Source organism: Salarias fasciatus (assembly GCF_902148845.1).
Source record: "Salarias fasciatus chromosome 7 unlocalized genomic scaffold, fSalaFa1.1 super_scaffold_4, whole genome shotgun sequence".
In the NCBI taxonomy this organism is placed as follows: domain Eukaryota; kingdom Metazoa; phylum Chordata; class Actinopteri; order Blenniiformes; family Blenniidae; genus Salarias; species Salarias fasciatus.
The window spans coordinates 11,949,023-11,974,579 of record NW_021941229.1 but is presented as its reverse complement, the minus strand read 5'-3'; the positions used below and the strand labels follow the sequence as shown (position 1 = coordinate 11,974,579).

The window sequence follows — 25,557 nt, the reverse complement described above, 5'->3', positions numbered from 1 at the left end:
TTCCTCACCTCATTAGAGATTGCAAGGCACTTATGTATTTATATAATGTGGTATGGATAACAGGATACGATGGCAGAGTGTATTTATGTATAGAGCTTGTCAGGGATCAGAGAGTAAACTGTCTGACATAGAAAAAAAAAAGACCCAAACTGATCCTAGAATGAAATCACTGTGAAGACAGACTAAATGAGACGTTTCCCCATCATCTTACAGTGGCTGAGACACTTGTTCAAGCATAAAACACATAAATAAAAAAGGACAAAAATCAAGTTTGAGGCATTGATTAATGTGAGCAGAGAAGAGAAACATGCTGACGCGTTGATTATTAGTTTCGTGTTTGAAGCAGGAAGGAGTGAAAATAACAAGGTGGCAATTCTGGGTGGGCGAGTCTGAGGAGGATGATCTGCGATTGATTTCGACAGGGGAGATTTTCCTTTAACGATTTTCGCTTTCACATGTTCTGTGTATGAAAAGATGTGTAAAATGTGTCTGGTTCCCCGGGAGCTGCTGGAACTTCCCACTGTGATGCATGACTTTGGATTTATTCCAAATATCTGATGTTTTCCAACTATTTTAACTGAGTGCTGATTCCAATATGTTCACACACTGCGGAGGGATTGTGGTGCGGCTCTTTTTCTCCATGAATGAAACTTTCAAAAGCTCCTCATGGCTGCTTCACATAATTATGAATCATCTTGATATTAACAAAGCGACATGAGAAAAAGAATCTGGTTTTAAATGCATGTGTTCATTTAGCTTTATATATTTCAAATTAACGATGACATTTTATTTTAAATTCTCTGATGGACGATACCAATGACATTATAACTCTTCTTTCAAAGCAATGAGATAAACGCTGCTTTCTAATTTCCTCAGAATCTCGAAGTTGGATTCAAACCACTTCCTCTGGAACAAACTTTTAGCGCTCCATAAATCACAAAATTACAAGGAAGGAAACAGTTTGGATGTGTTTTGTGCAGCTATTGTTGTGCTGTTGTAAGTTTAAATAAAAAGATATTCCACATTTCATTCATAAAAACAGCATGATTCATCCCCACAGACACAACACAACAACTGTATGTGTGACTCATTGAAATGAACAAAACAATATTCTGCAGCCTCGAGCCCACCAGTTCTCAAGCTGCAGTAATTTATGAATGAATGCCAGACTTCCTAATGTTTTCCACTTTGAAATAAATTCATGTTTATGGCTGTTGAGATCCATAATCAGCAAGAAGCACAACTCCTCTCAGGCTGTTAAATCTGGACGCTCTTTATAGACGACCAGTCAGAAGTTTTAGAACACTGCAATTTTCTCAGCTTCTTACTGACAATTCTTCATTTTAATGTCTATTAACACACTTTGAGCCTTCTTCTACAACTGAAGTCAAACATTCTTCAGAAAGTTTTGTGGCATTTGCTTTGTTTTCACTCTTCTGTCCACTTCATCCCAAACCAGCTCGACAGAGTTTCAGTGCTGGATACTGGAAAAGTTTCCAATCTGAAAGTTTAGTTCTGTTATTTTGTGATGGAGTTTTGTCAACTTGTGTTTTGGGTGATTATCTTGCTGTATGAACCCCTGACCTGCCAGACGGCACTGCATGCTGCTGCAGAACGCTGCGGTCAACGTTTCAGTTCAGAGTTCACTCTGTGCAAGAAGTCACAGCAGAAGACCATCACACTTCCTCCTCCATGTTGATGCCACACTGTGAAGCTGTCCTTTCACCTCATCGACCCAAGATATCATATTAGATTCATCGGTCCACAATATCTTCTTTCAGAGTCCTGCACTGGTCCAGTTCTGCACATTCGTACTCATCCTCACTCAAAAAGTTACTTTGGAAAAGGCGGCCCGCTGTCCTGTCCACTGTTCCTGCTCTCTGTTCCTCCCAGGAGATCCGCCCCTCACTTCAACAACTACCAGTTTATACAGTTATGTGACACTGAGTGTGCATTGACCTTGGAAAGGAAATGTAAGGTTCTCAAAGAGAGCCCAAGTTTACCCTCGGGATGCCAACCTAACGGTGGACGGGGCTTTGATTACTTCCGGTCCATCAAACAAGAACCAGCTGAGGGGTTACTGGAAAGAAGCATGAGGTCTACATGAAGGCGAACTGGCTTTAAAAATAAATTTCTGCTCTCCTTTTTTTTTATCTTTTCACATTTAATCAACCTGACACCACAAATCGTGAGGTTTTCATTTCGAGAGCTATTTCCTCTCATGAGGTTCTTCTGAAATCCTGGCTTGGTTTTCTATTGTCTGCTCAGAAAAATATGTGAACAAAAACAACTAAATTGCGAGTTCAGCAGTGTCCGTGATTCCAGAGAGCAGGAGAGGACTGAGCAGCAGCTTAACAAGCTGAAACTCAGCAAAGTAAACAAGGCGCTCGTCCCACTCCTCACCACCACTTGGCTATGGAGGATCGTTTTTCTGCCAAAACCAAAGAAGAAGCCCAAGACCAAATCCTGTCCATTTGTCAACTCTCCAAGTGTTCAGGCACAAGCGTTTGGATGAACAGCTTAATGACAATATTAGTTTCACACTTAAATCAGCCTCTGCAAAACACCCACGTCTCCATTTCAGTTCATCTGAAGCCTTTGCTGAACTGAACGGCGTGTTTCAGTCAAAGTGCTGCGGTTCAACTTCACGAAGCAAACACACACCACTTCACACTTCAGAATGACGACGGTCAAAGTAGAAAGGTAAACTTGATGAAAGAAGGTTAACCATCACAGAAAAAACTTGAAAAATACAATTTTCATTGCTGTGGGAAGTGGTTGTTGTGTGGGTTATTCAGGAAGACGGAGTCATATCATCCAGTTAAACTCTTTACTCAACTTGTAGCAGTGGCACATACAGGCATCACGTAGCATTGTAGAAAAACAACCACTCTTCTTCAGCACTTCTTCTACCAGTCTATCTTACATTCTCTTCTAGCGCCACTCACTGGCCATATCTGGTAGTGTCACACTATTACTGTTACTGCATGAGTCTGTAAACACAACATCTCCCCTGTTACTCAGAAAGAACACTTCTTTGTATGAACAATCTTTGACACAAGTAGAATTAGCATTTTGTATTTCAACTGTTATTCAATGCAAACCAAACTCAAATGAAATACTGTATCCAGATAATGAAATGAAATGAAATACTGTATTCAGATAAAACCTTCAGTAATGAAATAAGGTCTGACTCCATACATTTATAACAAACAAATTATTCAAGCATTTCCAAATAACCTTACTAACGTATAAGACTAACTGAAAATGTGACTTATAAACTCAAAATGTAGCAACTGAACTTAAAATTACCGTCACCTAATCAGCTTAGTTTTGCTTTAGGCTTGGAGCTACTTCATTACATAATCTTTTGTCCAAGCTGGTTTCTGTCTGTCTCTGTGAGTAGTTTGTCTTGTCATATTCTTAGCTGGGCTACTGGTCTTTTCAGTACCAGCTCTCTGTGCTTCCTCTGTGCCGTCTGGACAGAGAGAAAGGCGTGTTGCGTTCCACTTTTTCCCGTCACTCAGGATAAAGGTGCTCAGTCCTGTCTGTTGCTCCACAGACATTGGGTCAGTGTACTGTCTCTCTCCTTTTCCCACACGAAAAGGCTTGCGCACCCGGACCTTGGCACCGACTGTGACCTTGGGAGTTTTGGCACCTCGTTTCTTGTCTGTGTAGCATTTGCTTTTTTTCTGTTGCATGGCAACTCTGGTTGCAACGTGAGCATATGTCCCGCTGTCTGTTGGTGGTAGCAGAACATTCAGTTTTGTCCGCATCGGTCGTCCTCTCAGAAGCTGGAAAGGGGATTCACCTGTCGTTGCATGAGCAGTTGCTCTGTAGCTCTGCAGCATTTCAGTGACTGCTGGTTTCCACGGGCGTTGAGCTACCTGAGCCGCTTGAACACAGTCCTTAAGCACTCTATTAAAGCGTTCCACACATCCGTTCGCTTGAGGATGGTAAACACTCGTCCTGATGTGCTTGATGCCCCTCTCTTTGAGAAAGTCAGTGAAGGCAGAAGACGTGAATTGTGGGCCATTATCAGTTGTAATGGCACAGGGATTTCCTTCACGTGCAAAGATGGAATCCAGGAACCTTATGACAGTGTCTGTAGTTGCAGATGAAGTAAAGGCAACTTCCGGCCATTTGCTGAAATAGTCCATGAGAGTAATGGCGAATCTGCAGCCATAGGTCCCCAGGTCAAAAGGACCAACAATATCCACAGCCACATGTTGAAAAGGGCCCCCTGGAAATTCCACAGGCTGCATTGGGGCCGCAGGCGTTTTGGCTGTTTTGTCACAAGACTGGCAGATTGTGCAGGCCGACAAAACTGTGTGGACCACATCATCCATGCGTGGCCACCAGTAGAGTTCTCTGAGACGTTGTTTCGTGCGAACCACACCCTGGTGCCCTTCATGTGTCAGCTGGACGATCCTCATTTGAAGAGACTTAGGCACCATCAGGCGAGCTCCACGGAAGATCAGCGGCACCTCAACAGCTAGTTCATGTCGCACCAGGAAGTAAGGCTGCACATCACCTGGAAGAGCTTTTTTTGACTTAGGCCATCCAGACTGAATGACTTGTCGCAGCTTTGTAAGTTCAGGAGAGTCCTCACATTCAGCTTTAAAATCTGTAAGTGGCACTGCCATCAGGAGAGGAGAAATCTCAGCTATCTCTGTGAATAATTCTTGCTCAGCTTCTGCAGTCGTGTTGGAGGTAGCGAGGGGAACACGTGAAAGACAGTCTGCCATTACATTCTGTGTACCTGGGCGGTACTGCACATCATATTGAAAACACATCAATCTCGCTGACCACCTGGCGATTCTCATGCCAGCTCTGTTCATGCCTTTGGTGTTGAGAAGGGTGGTCAGAGCTTGATGGTCGGTTCTGAGTGTGAATCTGTGTCCCCACACATAAGTACGCCATCGTTCCACAGCCCAAACACAAGCCAGGGCCTCCTTTTCAGTCGTAGAATATTTCCTCTCTGCAGCTGACAGTGTACGAGAAGCAAAGGCAACGATGCATTCATTGTTGTCTGGGTGTAGCTGCGTCAGGACAGCTCCTAACCCATAGTCTGAGGCATCTGTCGTGATGAAGGTAGGAAGCTTTGGGTTATAGATGGCAAGTGCAGGACTCTCAAGAAGCAGTGTTTTCAGCTTCGCAAAATTGTTTTCTGCTGCTGCATCCCATTGCAGCTCAGCCTGGGCGTTTGTTCTGAGTAGCTGTCGTAGTGGCTCGACCAGCGTTGCATAGTTGGGAAGGAACTTGCTGAACCAGGAAGTTAAGCCCAGGAAAGAGCGCAGTGCTGCCATGTCTTTTGGTGCAGGAGCCTCTGCGATGGCAGTCAGGTGATCTGGGCTCGGGCGCAGACCTTCCTTTGAAACCACATGTCCGAGGAAAGGAATGCTGGTCTGACCAAATGAGCTTTTGTTAAAGTTAATCTGAAGTCCAGCATTTGACAGCCTCTGCAGAACAGCTTGAAGGTGTCGGTCGTGCATTTCTTTTGAATCACCATAAATTATGATGTCATCCAAGTAGTTTTGAACTCCTGGTAAGTCCTTCAGGATCGTCTGCATCATCTTCTGGAAAGCAGACGGCGCTGATGCCAGGCCAAAGGGTACACGTGTGTACCTGAAGACACCCTCATGTGTTATGAATGCAGTGAGATTCCGGCTGTCAGGGTGTAAAGGCAGTTGGTGGTAAGCGGAACTCAGGTCAATTTGGCTGTAGTGTGTAGCACCAGCCAACTCAGCAAAAATGTCCTCCATATGAGGGAGAGGATAACAGTCCATGATCACACTTTTATTGGGCTCACGCAAATCCACGCACATCCGCAGTCCTCCACCACGTTTCCGTGCCACAACCAAGGGACTCACCCATTCAGGCGCATCCACACGTTCTATGATGCCAGCTTGAAGTAGGCGATTGAGCTCTGCTGACACCTCCTTACGTATGCTCAGTGGTAGGCGTCTCAACTTTTGACGCACTGGCTGCACGGTGCTGTCCACTTGTACTTTGTGGATGAACCCTTTCACACATCCAAACTGCTGCGGTGGGGTCAAATTAACCATTTGCACTGCTGTGCTTTGATTGTCATGCGTAACTGTATTTGAATCAGTTTCTGCACTGTAGTTCACCTTGCCTCCAATAATGTTGACACTGAGTGCTTTAATCAAGTCCAGGCCCATCAAAGGTGATCCAGCTTTAACAATGTGGAATGAGGCTGGAACTCTGCTGTCTTGCCCTGCAATGGCTGCTGTTGCTGGCAGGCAACCAACAACAGGCACTTCACGTTTAGCATAAGTGACCAGTTTGACTTGAGGTTCAGTCAGCGAGCAGTCTGCAAAATACTGTCTGTACATTGTCTCTGGCAGGATAGATACGGATGCTCCAGTATCAACAATCAACTCCAGGACATGAAAGTTGTCTTTAGGTGCTTCAATGTGGACATTGCAGGTAATTTTGTCAAAGGTTGCTGCTGTCTGTTTCACATCTTTCACCTGCAGTATGGCTAGTTCTGGAACAACCACCTCTCTTATTTCACTAGCAGCAGAGCTACAAACTTTGGCGAAATGTCCCTTTTTACCGCAGTTATTACAGTTTACTGAAACAGCTGGACAGTTTGTATCATTAGCTAAATGCTTTTTGGAGCCACATCTGAAGCACTTACGTTGCCGCTGGTTTCCATTCCTCTTTTTATCCCGTTCAGGAGCAGGGGCTGTAGCTGCGCAAGCTCCTCTCTGTCCTCGGACACCCCCCCTTGACGCGCCAACAGCTTGCACTGGCGCAGTCGGGACTGTCTTAGTTGAAGAAAGCAGTGTAGCATTTTTAACCGCTGCCTCCACCTGACATGCGATTGTAAGAGCATTCTCCAGCGTGAGGTCATCCTCCAACAGCAACTTGTCTCTCACAGCCGTGAGATAAGCATTAGAAATCAGCTGATCACGTATCATCTCCTGCTCCATCAGTCCAAACCCACACGGTGAAGCTAACGCTCTCAAAGCCGCCACATACTGCACTGCCGATTCATCCGGTCGTTGGGTGCGTTGTCTGAAAGTATGTCTGCAGGCTACAACATTTACTTTAGGGACGAAGTGCTTAACGAGGGCAGCCATAGCGTCGTCATACGTCGTACCTTGTGCTGGCAAAGTGTAGAAAAGTCTTTGTCCCTCCGGACCCAAGCAATGAAGAAGCACTGCTCGTCGTCTTGCATCTGGCCAGGCGTCCCCGCTGGCGTTAATGACGAGCATATAGTTGTCGAAGAATTTCCGCCATGTCTCAAAAGGTATCGGTGGCTCACCCGCATGTGGAAGGAACGGCGGTGGACTCGGTACCGAAGCGCTCATCCTCGTCGCCAATTTTGTTGTGTGGGTTATTCAGGAAGACGGAGTCATATCATCCAGTTAAACTCTTTACTCAACTTGTAGCAGTGGCACATACAGGCATCACGTAGCATTGTAGAAAAACAACCACTCTTCTTCAGCACTTCTTCTACCAGTCTATCTTACATTCTCTTCTAGCGCCACTCACTGGCCATATCTGGTAGTGTCACACTATTACTGTTACTGCATGAGTCTGTAAACACAACAGTGGTCAAATAAGAGCAACAAAAGGCTGGAAAAAAATAATTTTAAAAATTATTCAGGTTGATTGATAACATGAATGAGTTTTGAACAAGCTTTCCAAAGAAGCAGAAACTGGTGATTTTTGTTTCCCTGAAGCTGCACTTTGGAAAAAACAGCACAGGCTCAAAAACTCCTCCAAACTCCTACAGCTTGGGAGAACTGCTGACTGTGCAACATACAAACACAGGTTCAAGCTGCATCACGATCAGAAGAAACTGGAAAAGCATCCAGAGACGCAGCCGTCTTCTCTTGGCAGGAGCTCAATTCAAATGGTCCGAGGCAAAATGGAAAAACGTTCTGCGCTCTGACGAATCGAAGCCCTGCACACTTCAGTGAAACAGAACTAACCACGAACCAACAGCATTTAGAGGAGTCCATCCAGGCCTGAAGCCAAGATCTTTAGGAAAAATAAAAATATTTGAAACATCTTGAAACAAAAAATATTCCAAAAGCGTATAGACTGAGAATTTACTGTCTAACAAGAATGAGACAACATTCCTCTCTAAAAACCCCAGAAACCGTCCAGCTCACTGCAGTGATGTTGATATGTTTTTGTTAAAAGCAGAAGAGATGCTACGCAACGGCTGAATGTGGAATGTAGTAATATTTCATGTAGTAAAATATCGTAATATTTTCAAAGAAATTGTAAATATGTGGGATGATGAGATTTGCAAGTGAAATCTGTCACCACCCACTTTACTTTATTACTTTCTCCCATCGAGGGAAACTTGGAGTTCAGCGTTTCGCCATAAGACACTTCAGAAATGGTCACAGTGAGATCGGGGAATAAAGAAGCAGTCTGAGGATTGAGAGGTGACCTGTAAGATTAAGTTATTCGAATGATTCCTTCTTATTTTTGGACTTTGGATCTTAAGAGAAGGTGAAACTGTCGGACAACACACTGCTGTGTCCTTAAAGACCAACGCTGTAACTTTGCATCTCTTTTTTTGGACTGTGTATTGTGAGGTCCGCCTGCCGCCGCTGACACACACCACATACCGACTGCAGTCACCACCACAACGTCTCTCTGAGCGGGACCCGTTTTGCATCCGTGCATGTGACCCCTTCTGTCCCACAATGCCTCCCTGTTTAGCCCCGACCAGCAGCTGCTGAGTCCCGTCGTCTTAACCCACTCTGACAGGAAGTGAGTCACTGGGAGGCGTTTAACCCCGCAACCTCAGAGTCTCCGGAAAGGTCACGAAGCGGCGCGGTCCATTATAGTGTTTACATTGTTCTTCACTACCTCCAGGATGAGGGCAGCTCGGCGGTGGACCTATTCAACTTCTAGAAAGGTCAAGAGGTCACAGGAGCGCAGGAGAAAGTAGTGAAGCTGTTGGAAGAATGAGCTCTGTGGCGTTCAGAGTTTTTAAACAACTTCATGAGAATCCAGGAATTATTGCCAATTAAGACTGAAGGATCATTTTGCCTCTGGGGTATTTTTACTCTGACTGGTGAATCATGATGTCATATTTTGGTACATAAGGGAAAAATGTTCGACTTCATGAACACAAAAGACACGGAGCCATTGAAGTGGACACCTTGGTAAATTTACTCCAGCAGCATCAGAAGTTTCTTGTACCACATCATAATATGACGATGGTAGAATTTTACACGTTTTTCACTTCAAGGAGAAACTGGAAAGACATCAAAGTGTCTTTGTGAGCTTCAGCGTTACTTCATCTTTCACAAGGACGGCGGAGAGTCGGTATGCGAGCCGGAGACCACAGCCGTAACCACCGAGACCAGTGGAGGAGAGAGTCACCATGAACCCAGATATTGTGCTGTGGATGGCAGTAAAGCTGCAGCTATGACGTCTCTGACAAGACACTATTTCCCTCAATGAAAAAAACTGAATTGGAAATACAAAAAACGAACACAGAAAGGTTCCAAGTTGGAAAAAAATCTGCAGAAAAAAACTGAAGAGCGTCGGTCTTTCCATTCAATCAAGTTAACAATGCTTTTTCTTTTCTTGATGATTGCATGATTCAGAAGCCAACGTTTTGAAAAGGCAGGATTTAATCAGCAGATTAAAATCACTGCAAAATTACTTGACACCTCCAATCAGGATGTCAAAAAACAGGACAGAATCTACCAGCAGCTGGAAAAACTTCTCCATCAACCAGACATGTTGCTGCTGACAGCGATGTAGAAGCTCTGAAGTGTTTTTTTTATAAAACAAGTCACACATTAGCAATCCAACGTGCTTCACACCATCAATCACTTCCATTCATTCAGACTGACTCAGAGCTGACAGCATCGTGGTCGCTGTACTTTGGTAAAAACAGTGTTTGTGTCCACAATGCCAGTCAAGACGTCATTTAAGGATTATCTGAAACACGACCTTCACTAAAATAGACCAACCATGAAATCACAATGACTTCTGACCATTAAAATGAAATCACAGCCTTGTGTTCCAAATCTGAGGACATGAAAGATGTACTCAAATAATACATTTCCAAGTTATTCCAAGAAGTACAGCAGCAAATCTCAAAGGTCGGATCATTGCAGATATTCAACAACTGGTACAATAAACTATGGTATCTTTCCTTCACAAGTTTTCTTTTCAGAAAAGTTTGTCTGATACAGAAAAACATTCTGATTTCCGTTACAACACTATTTCGAAGCATAATTTATACTGAATCATGCATGAAGCTGGAAGTGGGATCTCAGACAGTCGAGGAAGATCAGGAAAGGGTTTTAATTAAGACACAGATTGGATGACAAAGATGGTAATCCTTTCAGTCTAGTTTAATTAGGAATTTTTTTTGGCATCAAATGAGACAAAGCAACACACACAAAACACACAGATGTTAACGTCTCATGTCAAGCGATCCTCTCCTCCTCAGGCCACTTTCCAGCAATTTCTACTGGAATTTCTCCGACCATCTACAGGTGTCGGCGGCCGATACAAACATGCCATCATTATTCAGAGCGGTTGTAACGGCCCCTCGCTTTATATCTTCGGCTTATTCCGAGAGATGCTTTACTTAAAGTATTACACTGGGATGATTTAGGCTCCGAGAAATGAAAGCTTGCTCAAGTGTGTTTGACTGAGAAGCTCCCGGAGCCATTCCAATGGCAGATCCTGAGTGTAAACACAATTTACTGGAGAAATGAAGGATTTAGTCTCATTTGTGCAAACAGATAAGATCAAAGATGGAGAATATAGGGGCACAGAAAGAGAGGGAAATTGGGGTAGACATGCAGCCTGAATGGCACATTTAATCCAACAGAAAATTGAGGCCGGATTGCCAAGGCGGTAAAAGAGCGAGAATTAATCCCGGCCCAAGAATCATCCGTCAACTTTAATGCATTTCTCTCGCTCACCTTTCGTCTCACTGCTTTAAACTGAGCATGACCTCTCCCTCTCCTTCTCTCCACGTTTCCGTGAATGTGTGGGTTTACAGTCTGAAATCGTCCAAATGGGGACCAACGTTTAAAACACTGGCGAAACCACTCAGCTCCTCTCTGGTTTTCATTAAATGTTATATGCACCTCATACACACTTCATTTAAATCAGGATTAATTGATTGCAGGCCTGGAGATCTTTATGAGTCCTGTTTTACGATTCAGTACTTGGATTACGGCTTTAATATTTCAGGTTTTGAACATCAGTATGTACATTTTAGAGGTGTAAATGGGTGTTTTATAAAAGTTCCTCCCCCACCGGTCAACAGGCAGCAGCAGTGAAATTAAATCATGACTGGAGCAGTTGGTGGGTGTTGTTTTGGAATTCGCATAAAAGAAGGACAAAACAGCACATTAAACTTTTAAACTACTGCCTGAGAATAAAGGCCTGACTTCACAGAGAACCAGCACGCATTATCCAGATCACATAAAGATAAGCTGAACTGCTGTAAAGATCGTATTTGATCTTTACAGGAGTGAACAAAAAGGAAGCTTGAGCAGAAAAATTGAGTGTAAAGTTGCTTTATCTTTTTCTGCAGTCATGCCAATTCTCATTTAGTACAATGATATTTTGTACAATTGCACATTTGCTGCAAGGTACAAGTTATTCAAACCTGCTCATGTCAAAAAAAATAAATCTTTGCTTTCTATGCACTCAATCCTGCACATCAGAATAAGGTAACAGTGTGTTTCTCTCCATGTGTTTTCTACACGCACAGTGTTTTCCTGCTCGATCATGTTCTCAACAAAGCCCATCAATCAGGACGCTGAGGAGATAGATAATGATGCTTTCACCTCCAATTAGATTGCTATATTTATCACATTCTGAATGCCGGATAATGACAGAGAGGTGGTGAGCAGTTTGTTTGGCTCCTGTATATCCAGCAGTGTTCTCAGTCAACCCAAAACCCCAAACACATTTTAATACTTTTAATGCTGTTATTTTCTGTGCAACATCAACCCAGTCTGTCTCTGGTATATAACTGATCACTACAAACAAAACTCTTGAGAAAACATAAACAATATCACAGTTTTTATCGAGATTATTTATTATTGTTCATGTTTTTACTGTTTTTCATACTGATGGTTTTTGCTCTTTTTCTTCTGCTGTACTGTTTCATTTACTGTCCACTTGTTGCAGTGACAGTGTTGCTCTCTCAGTCGAAAGGTTGCAGGTTTCATTTCCTATCTCAAAATTTCTGCATGTCGAAGTGCCCTTGAGCAAGACGCTGAGTCCCTCAACACACAGACTGAGCATCTCACATGGCAGCCGCCTCCATCGCTGTGTGTTAAAAGTGAAATCCTGATACCTTCCAAAGTATTTTTATCTTCTTCACCCGATGTGAACTAATGGAGTGAGAAGCCTGATGGACTCATGGATGATCTGTTTGGCGCTAAATGCCCGGACGGACAGACTCTGGCTGTCATTTAGAGTGAAATCAGACCTGATGTTGGCAAAGATAAAAAATGTCAATGATTCCTCTCAAATGCAAAACTGAAATCTAGACAAAGTCGTTCACGCGCCACAAAAGAATAAAGAGAAAAGAGATTTCTGTGTGTTTATATGTGGGGAATGACAATAATAAAAGTTGCAAGAATATTAAACGCTGCAGTAAAATACAGTTACATGAAAACTCTGAACTGTTGTCCTGATGGTGGACATGAACTTTATAAAGCCGCCACTCTCTCCTCTTTCCTCCAATTAAAGAAAATCACAAAAAACAGAAATAACACTTTAACCTTTTTTCCCAGGAAAACATAATCAGTGTTACAGAGAAAAATATCCTTATTAGCGGGACTTAAAACCTAAACAAAAGCTGCCAGAACATTTCATCAAGTACTTTTTGTGGCTTTCCAAATGTTTGCTCACTTTTACGACAGTGGTGGGGCGTATATTTAAAAGCCTCACAATAAGAACATCAATAAATAATTTCTGCTCCTGATTATGCCTGAAAAGCTGACACCTGCTTTTATTTATGAACAGAAAATGTGTCCTTGACAGTCGCTGCAACCTGACTTGATTAGACAATTTGATGTTTTTGGCAACAATAATTGAGTTTCTCTTGAACTCTTCTGTTGTAATTCTTTTCAAACGTCAGCTTTTATGTGCTGGCTTTTTTTTTTTTTTTTTTTTTGCTAAAAGAAAACTTTGTACCTTCTGTAAAAACCAACCAGTCAAGTTGACGAGCAAACAGTCTCTTCTTTATTAATTTCCTATGAAATTACAGCTTGAATATTTTTATCCACATTTTTCATTACCAGTTGTTTTTGTTAACAAGAGGAGGATTTCAGCCGTAATCACAAGTGATTAATGTCTTGGTTTAGACAGAATAAAACAAAAAACTTTCAGATGTGTGGGAACGTTCAATCCAGCTGAGGCTCCCTGGTTTTAAAGATCTGGGTTTCTATTCATTGAAAATTTGGACGAAAATAAAGACAATGAGCTTCATGTTCCAGCCTGAACGCAACCACTTTCTTTGTGCAGCGACTTCAAATTATCTGGCCCAGTTGATAGACTATATTTAGGAGTATTTGGGAATATATTATATAATTCCCATGGAATCCACAATGGAAACGGCATGAGCACCATTTCTGCTTAAAGATGTGACAAAGACTCCATAAGAAGTAGGCGTCAAAGAGAACACGGCAGATATCAGCTCTTATATTATGAGTGGACACCCAAGAGCACAGCAGAAGGATTAGAATTGTTTAAATGTTGTCCAAACCATATTCATCCGTGTGAAGCATTGTTCAATATAAAACGGTTCCCGTCTCTCCTTAAGCCAGCCAACACTTCAATAAAGAAGAGCTTCACAGCAAATCTGAATCAATAAAGGAGAACACGTATTCTTAGTGGAGTTTCTTCCAGAAAATATCTGACTTTAAGTTGTGAATGTGTGTCTTTATTCATCCATCCATCCATTTTCTGAACCACTTCATCCCATCTGGCCAACCTGTCCCGGATGTCCCCCAGGACACACTGTGTGTTCCCTGTGATGGATAAACACACACACAGACCACACATATCAGCATTCAGTCCTGAAGAGTCCCCAATTAACCTCAAGCACAGGAAGAAAATCCACAGAGAGACTGCTAACCACATGCTTCACATCTTGAAATTCATAAAAGCAGAAAAAGTCATGTGATACTGAGTATTTGGATACAGTCCCAGGGCAGACATGAGCACCGTGGTAAAAACATTCTGTTTGTACAGTGAAGGACTGGTGATCTGTCCACAGTCTTCCTGTGACGACTGTATCTTGTGAATTAAAGGTGGAAAAACTGACTAAAACATTTTTGAAATGTAATTTCAATGAGGCTGTTTACACAGTGTAAAAATACAAGAAACTGATTTAAATCAGGCTTGATGAGAGACGCCAGTGAAATCCACCCCCACCGCAAAACCATTACCGCCAAAACCAACCCTAAATTAGATAAAGGGGTAAACGGGATGGTTGGATGGATAGATATGGATAGATATAATCCCTCCGCTGGAAATACATCAGTTTCAGTTAAAATGAGTTGGAAGTTAACTGTTCCTAAGAAAGCAGCCAAAACAAAAGATGAAAGATGAAGTAAAGCGTGGCAAACAATGAAAGTCAGGGAGAATTCGCCCCACTATTTTGCAAGCAGATGGCACACACACAATCCTGCTGAAACACTCCATCACTTCACTTTAGGAAGTATTTTGCTCTGGTGAAGACACAGTATGCATATAATGGGACACAAGTCTGATTTGTTGAAAGGATGCAGCGCGTCCTGAAGGAAGCGGTTATTGTGACGCCACATTTCCAGTCATTCTGAGGTGTGAATGTCATTTCCCAGACGCTCGGGAGGAAAATCAGCACTAATTTGCATGTTTGTGTGTGTGAGAGTGCGACAATGGGGATTAAAACTCAACTGTAAGTAAATCATTTAATCCTTGGCTCAGGAACAGCTGGTTGTACAGAAAAGCTGAGACTCCACTTCTGTCTGTTCCTGGAAGAAGCGGCGAGGGAGGTGAAGAGACAGACACCAGTACAAAGCGCTGCGGAGAGGGAGGACAGAGAGGAGGATGGACAAAGATGGAAACCATGAAGGTGAGGAAGAAGGGAAACAATGGCAAAACAAAATAAAAAGTTGGACAAATACGAAAATAGAATTAAAGACAGTTACGCTGTAAATGCTATTAATCACCAGTACAGCTTCATGAAGTCTCATGTTCGCTGTTAAACCTTCTTTTCTTTGTCACATTGTCTCACATGTTGAGGTTTTTCAAGGCCGTTCCTATAATGCATTTCTGCATTTTCAGTGCACCCAGCTGCACTGCTCGCTCTCGTTTTAATCCTGCCTATAATAAAATGTGATGTGTGATCAGTAACCCGGTGAAGATGCATGTGGCCGGCGGTTCCTGTGAACAATGGAAAGGTCACTCATCCATTTCTATATTAGCTTTACCAGTAAAGCTCCTCTCTCTCTGGTAATATTTAATTAGTTGAAGACACAAAAATGTAAATAATCATGCAAATCTACTCTGGAAACTACTTTGCTGCTTTCACTGGGAATTTTTACAACAACTTCCGCTGCTGGCCCAAAAACCTTGACTTCCTACGCGTCCACATATGGATATCAGAGGTGTTGTGAACGGGTGAAAAGAACAGAACCGCAGCATGGGTAGCACTTTATAATACGGCCCGCGTCTTACAGAGTAACTTCCCTTCTCTTACAGTGTAGTTTCCTCAACTGTGAAGGTAACTGTCGGACATGTATAAGTTATTTCGCGGAACCCGACGAGTACTTACACTTGTGTCTGACAGCGTAAGTGCGGTTGTCTTACAGTGTAGTTTGATGTGTCTTAATAGGTAATTTCCTAAAGTGTGGGGGTAACTTTCATAAATGTAGCATGACATTTTACAGACTCTTATGGGGTACTTACGTACGTGTTTACAGTGTAAGTTCTGAAGTCTTACACGGTAGTTTCCTGTGTTTTACCATATAGATACTTGTCAAGACAGTGTAATTTTCCTGAACATATGTGTTGCTCCCGTAGTCCCCGGCAATGAAGATCCACAGGATGGATTTTTAATAGATAGATTTTATTTCGATTCCGAACAAGATTCATGACGTCTCCTCAGCTTCAACTGCTCTCCGACACTCTCAATGTGTAGTTCAAAGACGCTCGTTTTTCTGTGAGGCATTCAATGACATTCAGTGCCTCCAGAAACAATAAAATAAAATAAAATAAAAACACAGGATATGAATTAAACAAATATGGGGTGCCTACGAACAGCAAAAAACATTAACAATGGTTCACCCACTCTCGAAATAGCAAAAACTGTTCATATCTCTCACATATGCTTTTACTGTACAACCTTGATGTGCCACTTCCTCCTAAGAATCACCATGGACCCCTACAGATTGTGTGACCAATGACAAACTGAAATGCTGTAACGTACTGATTAAAATGTGTTTCACATAATAATGACAAGACATGCAGACGTGCAAAACATCTTTATTTAATGTCTTCATTTTTCAGATACACCAATTCACCTTTTAAAGTTACCCAGCCCTGAAGATCACCCCTGTCTTTCCTTACTGTCTAACTATCCGGTACTTCCACTGCAACTACCGAGTACTTATCCGGTACTTCCACTGCAACTACCGAGTACTTACCTGTAACTACTGCTCAACAACAGGGAACCGGGCCGTATTCTAAAGCGAACACTTGTGTTCTTCACTTACTGTGCAACTACCGAGTACTTACCTGTAACTACTGCTCAACGACAGGGAACCGGGCCGTATTCTAAAGCGAACACTTGTGTTCTTCACTTACTGTGCAACTACCGAGTACTTACCTGTAACTACTGCTCAACAACAGGGAACCGGGCCGTATTCTAAAGCGAACACTTGTTGGCTTCACTTACTGTGCAACTACCGAGTACTTACCTGTAACTACTGCTCAACGACAGGGAACCGGGCCATATTCTAAAGCGAACACTTGTTGGCTTCACTTACTGTGCAACTACCGAGTACTTACCTGTAACTACTGCTCAACGACAGGGAACCGGGCCATATTCTAAAGCGAACACTTGTTGGCTTCACTTACTGTGCAACTACCGAGTACTTACCTGTAACTACTGCTCAACGACAGGGAACCGGGCCGTATTCTAAAGCGAACACTTGTGTTCTTCACTTACTGTGCAACTACCGAGTACTTACCTGTAACTACTGCTCAACAACAGGGAACCGGGCCGTATTCTAAAGCGAACACTTGTTGGCTTCACTTACTGTGCAACTACTGAGTACTATGCCAGTAACTACCTTCCCTACCTATGCAGGTACCGGGTACTTACACTCAAAGTACCCAAGACTTACCTGTACGGGTTCTGTGATATTGCTTCCATTATTAAAGACATTTATTTTCAAAATAACCAATTCACAACTCAGAGTAAAATAATCAAAACATGATGCACTATTGATAACTTTTACTTTTAAGAAAAAATATTATATTTATTTAAACTAACAATTGGAAACTACTACAAAAGCTAAACCACTATATAAATAATATTCAACTACTATATATGAAAGTACTGCTAATTTTCACAAAAAACATTGTTGTGCCCAATTCAACAAAATAAAAGTGCCACACAAACTCCACTAAAACATAGAAAATTACAACTGCAACAATAGTTTTTCATTCACATAGATAGTCTACTTCTTAGACCTTTTCTTTTTTGATTTCTGCTTTTTCTTCTTTTTTTTTCTTGGGCTTCTTCTTCTTGGCTCCTTCTTCTTCTTCCTTTCATCCTCTGATGAGAAAGATATTGACGACGATCTAGTTGAGATGTCTTTTGGTTTTGCTGTTGTGAGTAGAAAAAAACAATACATCTTAATTAATGTCATCAATGTATTACAGCTTGATCAATGACCACATCACATGTTTAAGGCTTACAAGTATGTGTGCTTCTGTTACATCCTGTAAAGGGATAGTTAAGGAAAAACACAGACACGCTGCTTCTTGAGTCATATCCAAAGTATCTTTATAATGACTTAAGTCAAATTTAAACTATACAGTCTGAGTGTTTTCTATGGATTGACATTTTACATCTGCTAAAATTTACATATACCGTACTGAAAATATCAATTTTAGTCATGTATAGCTGTCATAACCAAAGTAATATCAGCATTTTACCCATAAAATATAAACACAGAAGCATTAAACACATTTTCTTATCAAATATGTACTCATCAAATGCTTAACAGTTCACAGCAAAATTATAAGCATTGCTCAGAACGCTGCTTGTGCCGCCAAGCAGTCAGCAAGGACTCTACAATGAGTGTGACGTTCACTTTGACTCTGAAAGTTACTGCAGACACCAGTATCTCACTTTCCACGTTTCTCTTAAAAAACAGAAAACATAAATACTTCTACACATGCATTATCATGACGCTTCTTACCTGTAAAGGGGATAATAAAGGAAAAACACAGACACGCTGCTCCTTGAGTCATATCCGGTGGAATCATGGATGAACGGAAGCAGCGCGCTTCCCTCCACAGTTGAGCTCAGACATAAACAATCAAACCCCGATCATTGCGCACAGAAACAACTTTCAAAGAAAAAAACTTGTTGAAACTTCAATTGCTTGAATTCATGAAAGTACCTGGTTAAAAATAACACTTCATCAAAGGTTGAAAAAGATTAAGGTAAAAATCATCGTGATCTGTTGATTGAGTTATCTGTCTTGTTTTACTCTGGTCTCCCATTCAAACAAGCACAGTGTTCAGCCAAACAGGGATAATCTGTGTTTCAGCATAATTTAATTTGTGAGATAATTTGGAAAGATGTATTCGGTTCCTATTTAATGATGTTTTCTGCAGTGTTTCCGTTTCCACAATTTTATTTCTTTGAAAGTTATTTTTTTGTGTGTTCAATGATCGGGGTTTGATTGCTCATGTCTGAGCTGAACTGTGGAAAGAAACGTGCTGCTTCGTTCATCAGCAGCGTGTCTGTGTTTTTCCTTTATTATCCCCTTTACAGGTAAGAAGCGTCATGATAATGCATGTGTAGAAGTATTTATGTTTTCTGTTTTTAAGAGAAACGTGGAAAGTGAGATACTGGTGTCTGCAGTAACTTTCAGAGTCAAAGTGAACGTCACACTCATTGTAGAGTCCTTGCTGACTGCTTGGCGGCACAAGCAGCGTTCTGAGCAATGCTTATAATTTTGCTGTGAACTGTTAAGCATTTGATGAGTACATATTTGATAAGAAAATGTGTTTAATGCTTCTGTGTTTATATTTTATGGGTAAAATGCTGATATTACTTTGGTTATGACAGCTATACATGACTAAAATTGATATTTTCAGTACGGTATATGTAAATTTTAGCAGATGTAAAATGTCAATCCATAGAAAACACTCAGACTGTATAGTTTAAATTTGACTTAAGTCATTATAAAGATACTTTGGATATGACTCAAGAAGCAGCGTGTCTGTGTTTTTCCTTAACTATCCCTTTACAGGATGTAACAGAAGCACACATACTTGTAAGCCTTAAACATGTGATGTGGTCATTGATCAAGCTGTAATACATTGATGACATTAATTAAGATGTATTGTTTTTTTCTACTCACAACAGCAAAACCAAAAGACATCTCAACTAGATCGTCGTCAATATCTTTCTCATCAGAGGATGAAAGGAAGAAGAAGAAGGAGCCAAGAAGAAGAAGCCCAAGAAAAAAAAAGAAGAAAAAGCAGAAATCAAAAAAGAAAAGGTCTAAGAAGTAGACTATCTATGTGAATGAAAAACTATTGTTGCAGTTGTAATTTTCTATGTTTTAGTGGAGTTTGTGTGGCACTTTTATTTTGTTGAATTGGGCACAACAATGTTTTTTGTGAAAATTAGCAGTACTTTCATATATAGTAGTTGAATATTATTTATATAGTGGTTTAGCTTTTGTAGTAGTTTCCAATTGTTAGTTTAAATAAATATAATATTTTTTCTTAAAAGTAAAAGTTATCAATAGTGCATCATGTTTTGATTATTTTACTCTGAGTTGTGAATTGGTTATTTTGAAAATAAATGTCTTTAATAATGGAAGCAATATCACAGAACCCGTACAGGTAAGTCTTGGGTACTTTGAGTGTAAGTACCCGGTACCTGCATAGGTAGGGAAGGTAGTTACTGGCATAGTACTCAGTAGTTGCACAGTAAGTGAAGCCAACAAGTGTTCGCTTTAGAATACGGCCCGGTTCCCTGTTGTTGAGCAGTAGTTACAGGTAAGTACTCGGTAGTTGCACAGTAAGTGAAGCCCACAAGTGTTCGCTTTAGAATACGGCCCGGTTCCCTGTCGTTGAGCAGTAGTTACAGGTAAGTACTCGGTAGTTGCACAGTAAGTGAAGCCCACAAGTGTTCGCTTTAGAATACGGCCCGGTTCCCTGTCGTTGAGCAGTAGTTACAGGTAAGTACTCGGTAGTTGCACAGTAAGTGAAGAACACGAGTGTTCGCTTTAGAATACGGCCCGGTTCCCTGTTGTTGAGCAGTAGTTACAGGTAAGTACTCGGTAGTTGCACAGTAAGTGAAGAACACGAGTGTTCGCTTTAGAATACGGCCCGGTTCCCTGTCGTTGAGCAGTAGTTACAGGTAAGTACTCGGTAGTTGCACAGTAAGTGAAGCCAACAAGTGTTCGCTTTAGAATATGGCCCGGTTCCCTGTCGTTGAGCAGTAGTTACAGGTAAGTACTCGGTAGTTGCACAGTAAGTGAAGCCAACAAGTGTTCGCTTTAGAATATGGCCCGGTTCCCTGTCGTTGAGCAGTAGTTACAGGTAAGTACTCGGTAGTTGCACAGTAAGTGAAGCCAACAAGTGTTCGCTTTAGAATACGGCCCGGTTCCCTGTTGTTGAGCAGTAGTTACAGGTAAGTACTCGGTAGTTGCACAGTAAGTGAAGAACACAAGTGTTCGCTTTAGAATACGGCCCGGTTCCCTGTTGTTGAGCAGTAGTTACAGGTAAGTACTCGGTAGTTGCACAGTAAGTGAAGAACACAAGTGTTCGCTTTAGAATACGGCCTGGTTCCCTGTCGTTGAGCAGTAGTTACAGGTAAGTACTCGGTAGTTGCAGTGGAAGTACCGGATAAGTACTCGGTAGTTGCAGTGGAAGTACCGGATAGTTAGACAGTAAGGAAAGACAGGGGTGATCTTCAGGGCTGGGTAACTTTAAAAGGTGAATTGGTGTATCTGAAAAATGAAGACATTAAATAAAGATGTTTTGCACGTCTGCATGTCTTGTCATTATTATGTGAAACACATTTTAATCAGTACGTTACAGCATTTCAGTTTGTCATTGGTCACACAATCTGTAGGGGTCCATGGTGATTCTTAGGAGGAAGTGGCACATCAAGGTTGTACAGTAAAAGCATATGTGAGAGATATGAACAGTTTTTGCTATTTCGAGAGTGGGTGAACCATTGTTAATGTTTTTTGCTGTTCGTAGGCACCCCATATTTGTTTAATTCATATCCTGTGTTTTTATTTTATTTTATTTTATTGTTTCTGGAGGCACTGAATGTCATTGAATGCCTCACAGAAAAACGAGCGTCTTTGAACTACACATTGAGAGTGTCGGAGAGCAGTTGAAGCTGAGGAGACGTCATGAATCTTGTTCGGAATCGAAAATAAAATCTATCTATTAAAAATCCATCCTGTGGATCTTCATTGCCGGGGACTACGGGAGCAACACATATGTTCAGGAAAATTACACTGCCTTGACAAGTATCTATATGGTAAAACACAGGAAACTACCGTGTAAGACTTCAGAACTTACACTGTAAACACGTACGTAAGTACCCCATAAGAGTCTGTAAAATGTCATGCTACATTTATGAAAGTTACCCCCACACTTTAGGAAATTACCTATTAAGACACATCAAACTACACTGTAAGACAACCGCACTTACGCTGTCAGACACAAGTGTAAGTACTCGTCGGGTTCCGCGAAATAACTTATACATGTCCGACAGTTACCTTCACAGTTGAGGAAACTACACTGTAAGAGAAGGGAAGTTACTCTGTAAGACGCGGGCCGTATTATAAAGTGCTACCGCAGCATGTATAACAAAAAAGAAAAAGCAGTCCTGCATCAGCTGTCATAGCAGCAAATGAGGTTTCACTACATAAGAAATCAAATGATTTGAGACTTTAGTTGATTGCTTCAAATATTTTTATTTGGCATGAGTAGAAATCTGCTCAACTCCAAACCAGGAAGTTGGAGAACTTTCTTCAGCTGCACTGAGAGCATGACAACACCAGCTGGCTGTTTTCTGCTTTGTGTTGTTTCCTGTCTGTGTCTCGGCATCAGTTTGTAAACTTTTGAAATACTACTCTCAATTCCATGAACACTGAAGTGTGTAACAGAACATATTTTGATTCAGAATTTTTTTTTTTTTTTTTTTTTAATGAAAAGACACTATTCGAAAAGATAAGAAGAAAGGCTCGTTTGATGAGTTGGCAAAACACAGTTTTTCAGGCCGGGTGTGTACATCTTTGCAGAGCCTGTTAATCACTGGCTTGTCAGAAGATCTTTTTTGCCAAGGGCAAAATGGGTCTAATCTGTGCCAGCAGCAGCAGCTCACCCCGATTTCAGAGTGGCCAGCAAAATGCACAAGTAGCATCTCTGAACATTTCTGCATCCTTTAAGCTCTGCAGTTTGTTTCTTTTTCATTATGAGTACATTTTAGAAAAGTCTGTATTAACGACAGACCTAAATCACTGTGGGACGGGGTTGTGCAGGAGACAAATTAACTTGCATCCAGAGGATGTGTTCATGTTACATTTACCCAGCTGAATACGAAAAGCTGTGAACACCGAGTGTTTTCCTCCATCCCCGAAGAAAGACTTGTCACAATCTCAGCGCTGTGTTGTGTTTTGCAGTTTTAAGGGCGTCTGCGTGTCATTTCAGGACGAATATCTTGAACAGACTGAACTGTGATATTTGTGACTGAATGGAGTGATGGGAGATTAGAAAAGTGAAAAAGGATGCAGAGAGAAAAAAAAGAGGGCTTAAAAATGTCAGCAAGAGATTAAAGATAAACAATGTGATGGAGCCAATTAGAACAACCCCCCCCCCCCCCCCCCCCCCCCCCCCCCCCCCCGTAACTGTATGGGGCTTAATTTACGAAGCATACGTTTGAGTGACTCCTCTGGGGGAAAAGCCCCCAAAGCTTCTTCCCTCTGTGGCGGTAATGTGGAGCGGCAGCGAGACAAAACCCAACAGACGACACAAGGACTGAATAAAGCAGGGCCAGTGTCCCCTGATGGCAGGGATAAGAGAGAAGGCCGTAAAGCTGCACCGCAAACACATCAACAAACACACCTGGTAGCTCAGAAACACCAGAGTCCGTCTTCAACTCGGCTCTTATTTGTTAAACTTTATCTGTCGCGCTGTCAATTTGTGTACGTTTCAGATCGCAGAAATGCTCAGGAGAGACTGGAAATGCCAGCCGTCATAGGCTTTTAAAAATCAATTTTCCATGTGGATTTCATATGTGTCCGTCTGATGATCTGACAAGGATGATATTAGCTGCAGCTTCTCTGTGAGCAGAATAGGAGGAGTTTCTCAGCAGGACGACAGACAGAAAGGTGTGGCTTTACAATTCTGCAAGCGACCCGTGTTTTTGCCTTTTCTCATACATCATTTTTGAAGAAATCTCAAGCCGCCTCACAGCAAAAGGTCACCATGAGTTACAGAAGTGTTTTTCTGTTGAAAAACTTGCTAATCAATGTCACATGTAAACCGTTTTTAATCTGGGCGACCTATGGGGAAATGAAAATGCATCAATCAGTTCAACCTTACAGAAACAGGAATCTGTAAACGTAATAAAGTGATTCTGTATCAACCAATGTGTGATATTGGCTCCAGAGTACGTCTTTGAAACTGCTTTTTAAAGTTCAAAGCTGCAGACGGGTGACTGGTTGCATATATGAGGATATATTTATGGACACGTTTCATGAAGACATGAAATAGCTGCTTGGTGTGACGATAGCGATCCTCACAAAGACGTCTCTCTGGCTTCAGCCGAGGAATGCTGGCAACTGGTGTGTCCACAGCGTGCACGTGCAAAAATACACACCGGACATGTACACACTCGCATGTGTGTGTGTGTTTGACTCTATTTTTAAACCGGAGCTTTTTACAGCATAGACCTATTCTTAACATTAACCCAAATGCAAAAATTAAACCAGGCACAGACTGAAGTTCATCAAGTCAAATAAACTGTAACACACACCGACGTGAGCGCCGCTTGAAGCTTCGCTCGCTGTTAGTGACTCATTACGTTGGCTTGATGGCAAGCAGGGTCTCAACACGGGACTGGAGGAAGTCGGTCTAATTGCCAGAGATAGTTGGATGAAGATGCAGCTTCTCTCTGCCTCCCACTCAGTCCTCCCCGCTCCTGCCATTCTCTTCATTTCACTCGGACCTTCAGAGAAACGGGACCACGAGCGAATAACGGTCTTGAAGTTGACACCAAAGATGATAAGCAATCATCCTCACCCGCTCCCTTTTTTTTCAGTTCCTTTTTCCGTCATCTGCTCTGCTTGTTAAAAAATGACAACAGCTATTCAGAGATGAACGATGAGATCACCAGTGTGGCAGTGACCCACACACACACACACACACACACACACACACACACACACACACACGTTACAGCAAGATAAAGCTGGCATGGTGCACAAACACATACAAACACAAACAAAACCACATTTATTACAATTCTGCCAGTTTCTGCAAGCAATTTCAGAGCAGCTTTGTTGTTGCTTTTGGGTTTTCTTGATCGTGCTATTAAAGCGTCTATTGGCAGCTCCACCACCAAGACTATAGATTATTTTGGGCCTCAGCACATGAGCCACGGCAACACCAGAAACCACTGTAATTACAAGATCGAGTCGGGCCTTTGAATAGCAATGGCAACTGAAAACCTTGATGTGGTTGAAGACAAGAAGGAGGGCGGGGCTCCCCGGGTTAAAATAGAACTGTCCACATGGAGCTGATTTGAGGTTTTCTATATGGGGAGCCCGGCGGTGGGCTCGCACAAGAAATGAAGACGGTTCAAGCCGAAGGAAAAAAGACCATCGCGTGCAGCTCTGTAGTGGCAAACAGCACTCAGTTGCCCACAATATTAAATCCATCACGACTGTAAAATCAAATGAAAATAGGCCGGGTTAAGACTTGGACATGGACATTTTATTGATGCACACTTTCCATTTTAAAGGAAAAGAAAAAAGGCAAATAAAGTGATGATAAGTGAAGCAGCAGTTCTTGGGTCATGGCAGCATTGTGGCCCAAACCACTTCAGACACTTTTACTGTTACATAAAATCCCACAGCAGAGACTCAGACTCACAAGCAAGTCAAGAATGCACGTGTTCAGGAGACTCCAAGCTGGTTCAGAATGATCAGTCATGTCATTTTCTTTTTATTTTCTCTTTTACACAGGACGGATGTATCAGTTGTATTACTGTTCTGACAATTGGATCCGTCCAGAATCTGCTGA

At 41.9% G+C, this 25,557-nt stretch overlaps 1 pseudogene; it reads right to left on the bottom strand.

Annotated features, from left to right (window-relative positions):
* LOC115383436 (matrix metalloproteinase-17-like) overlaps positions 1–25,557 on the bottom strand; it is a 107,793-nt pseudogene that overhangs the window by 65,670 nt on the left and 16,566 nt on the right.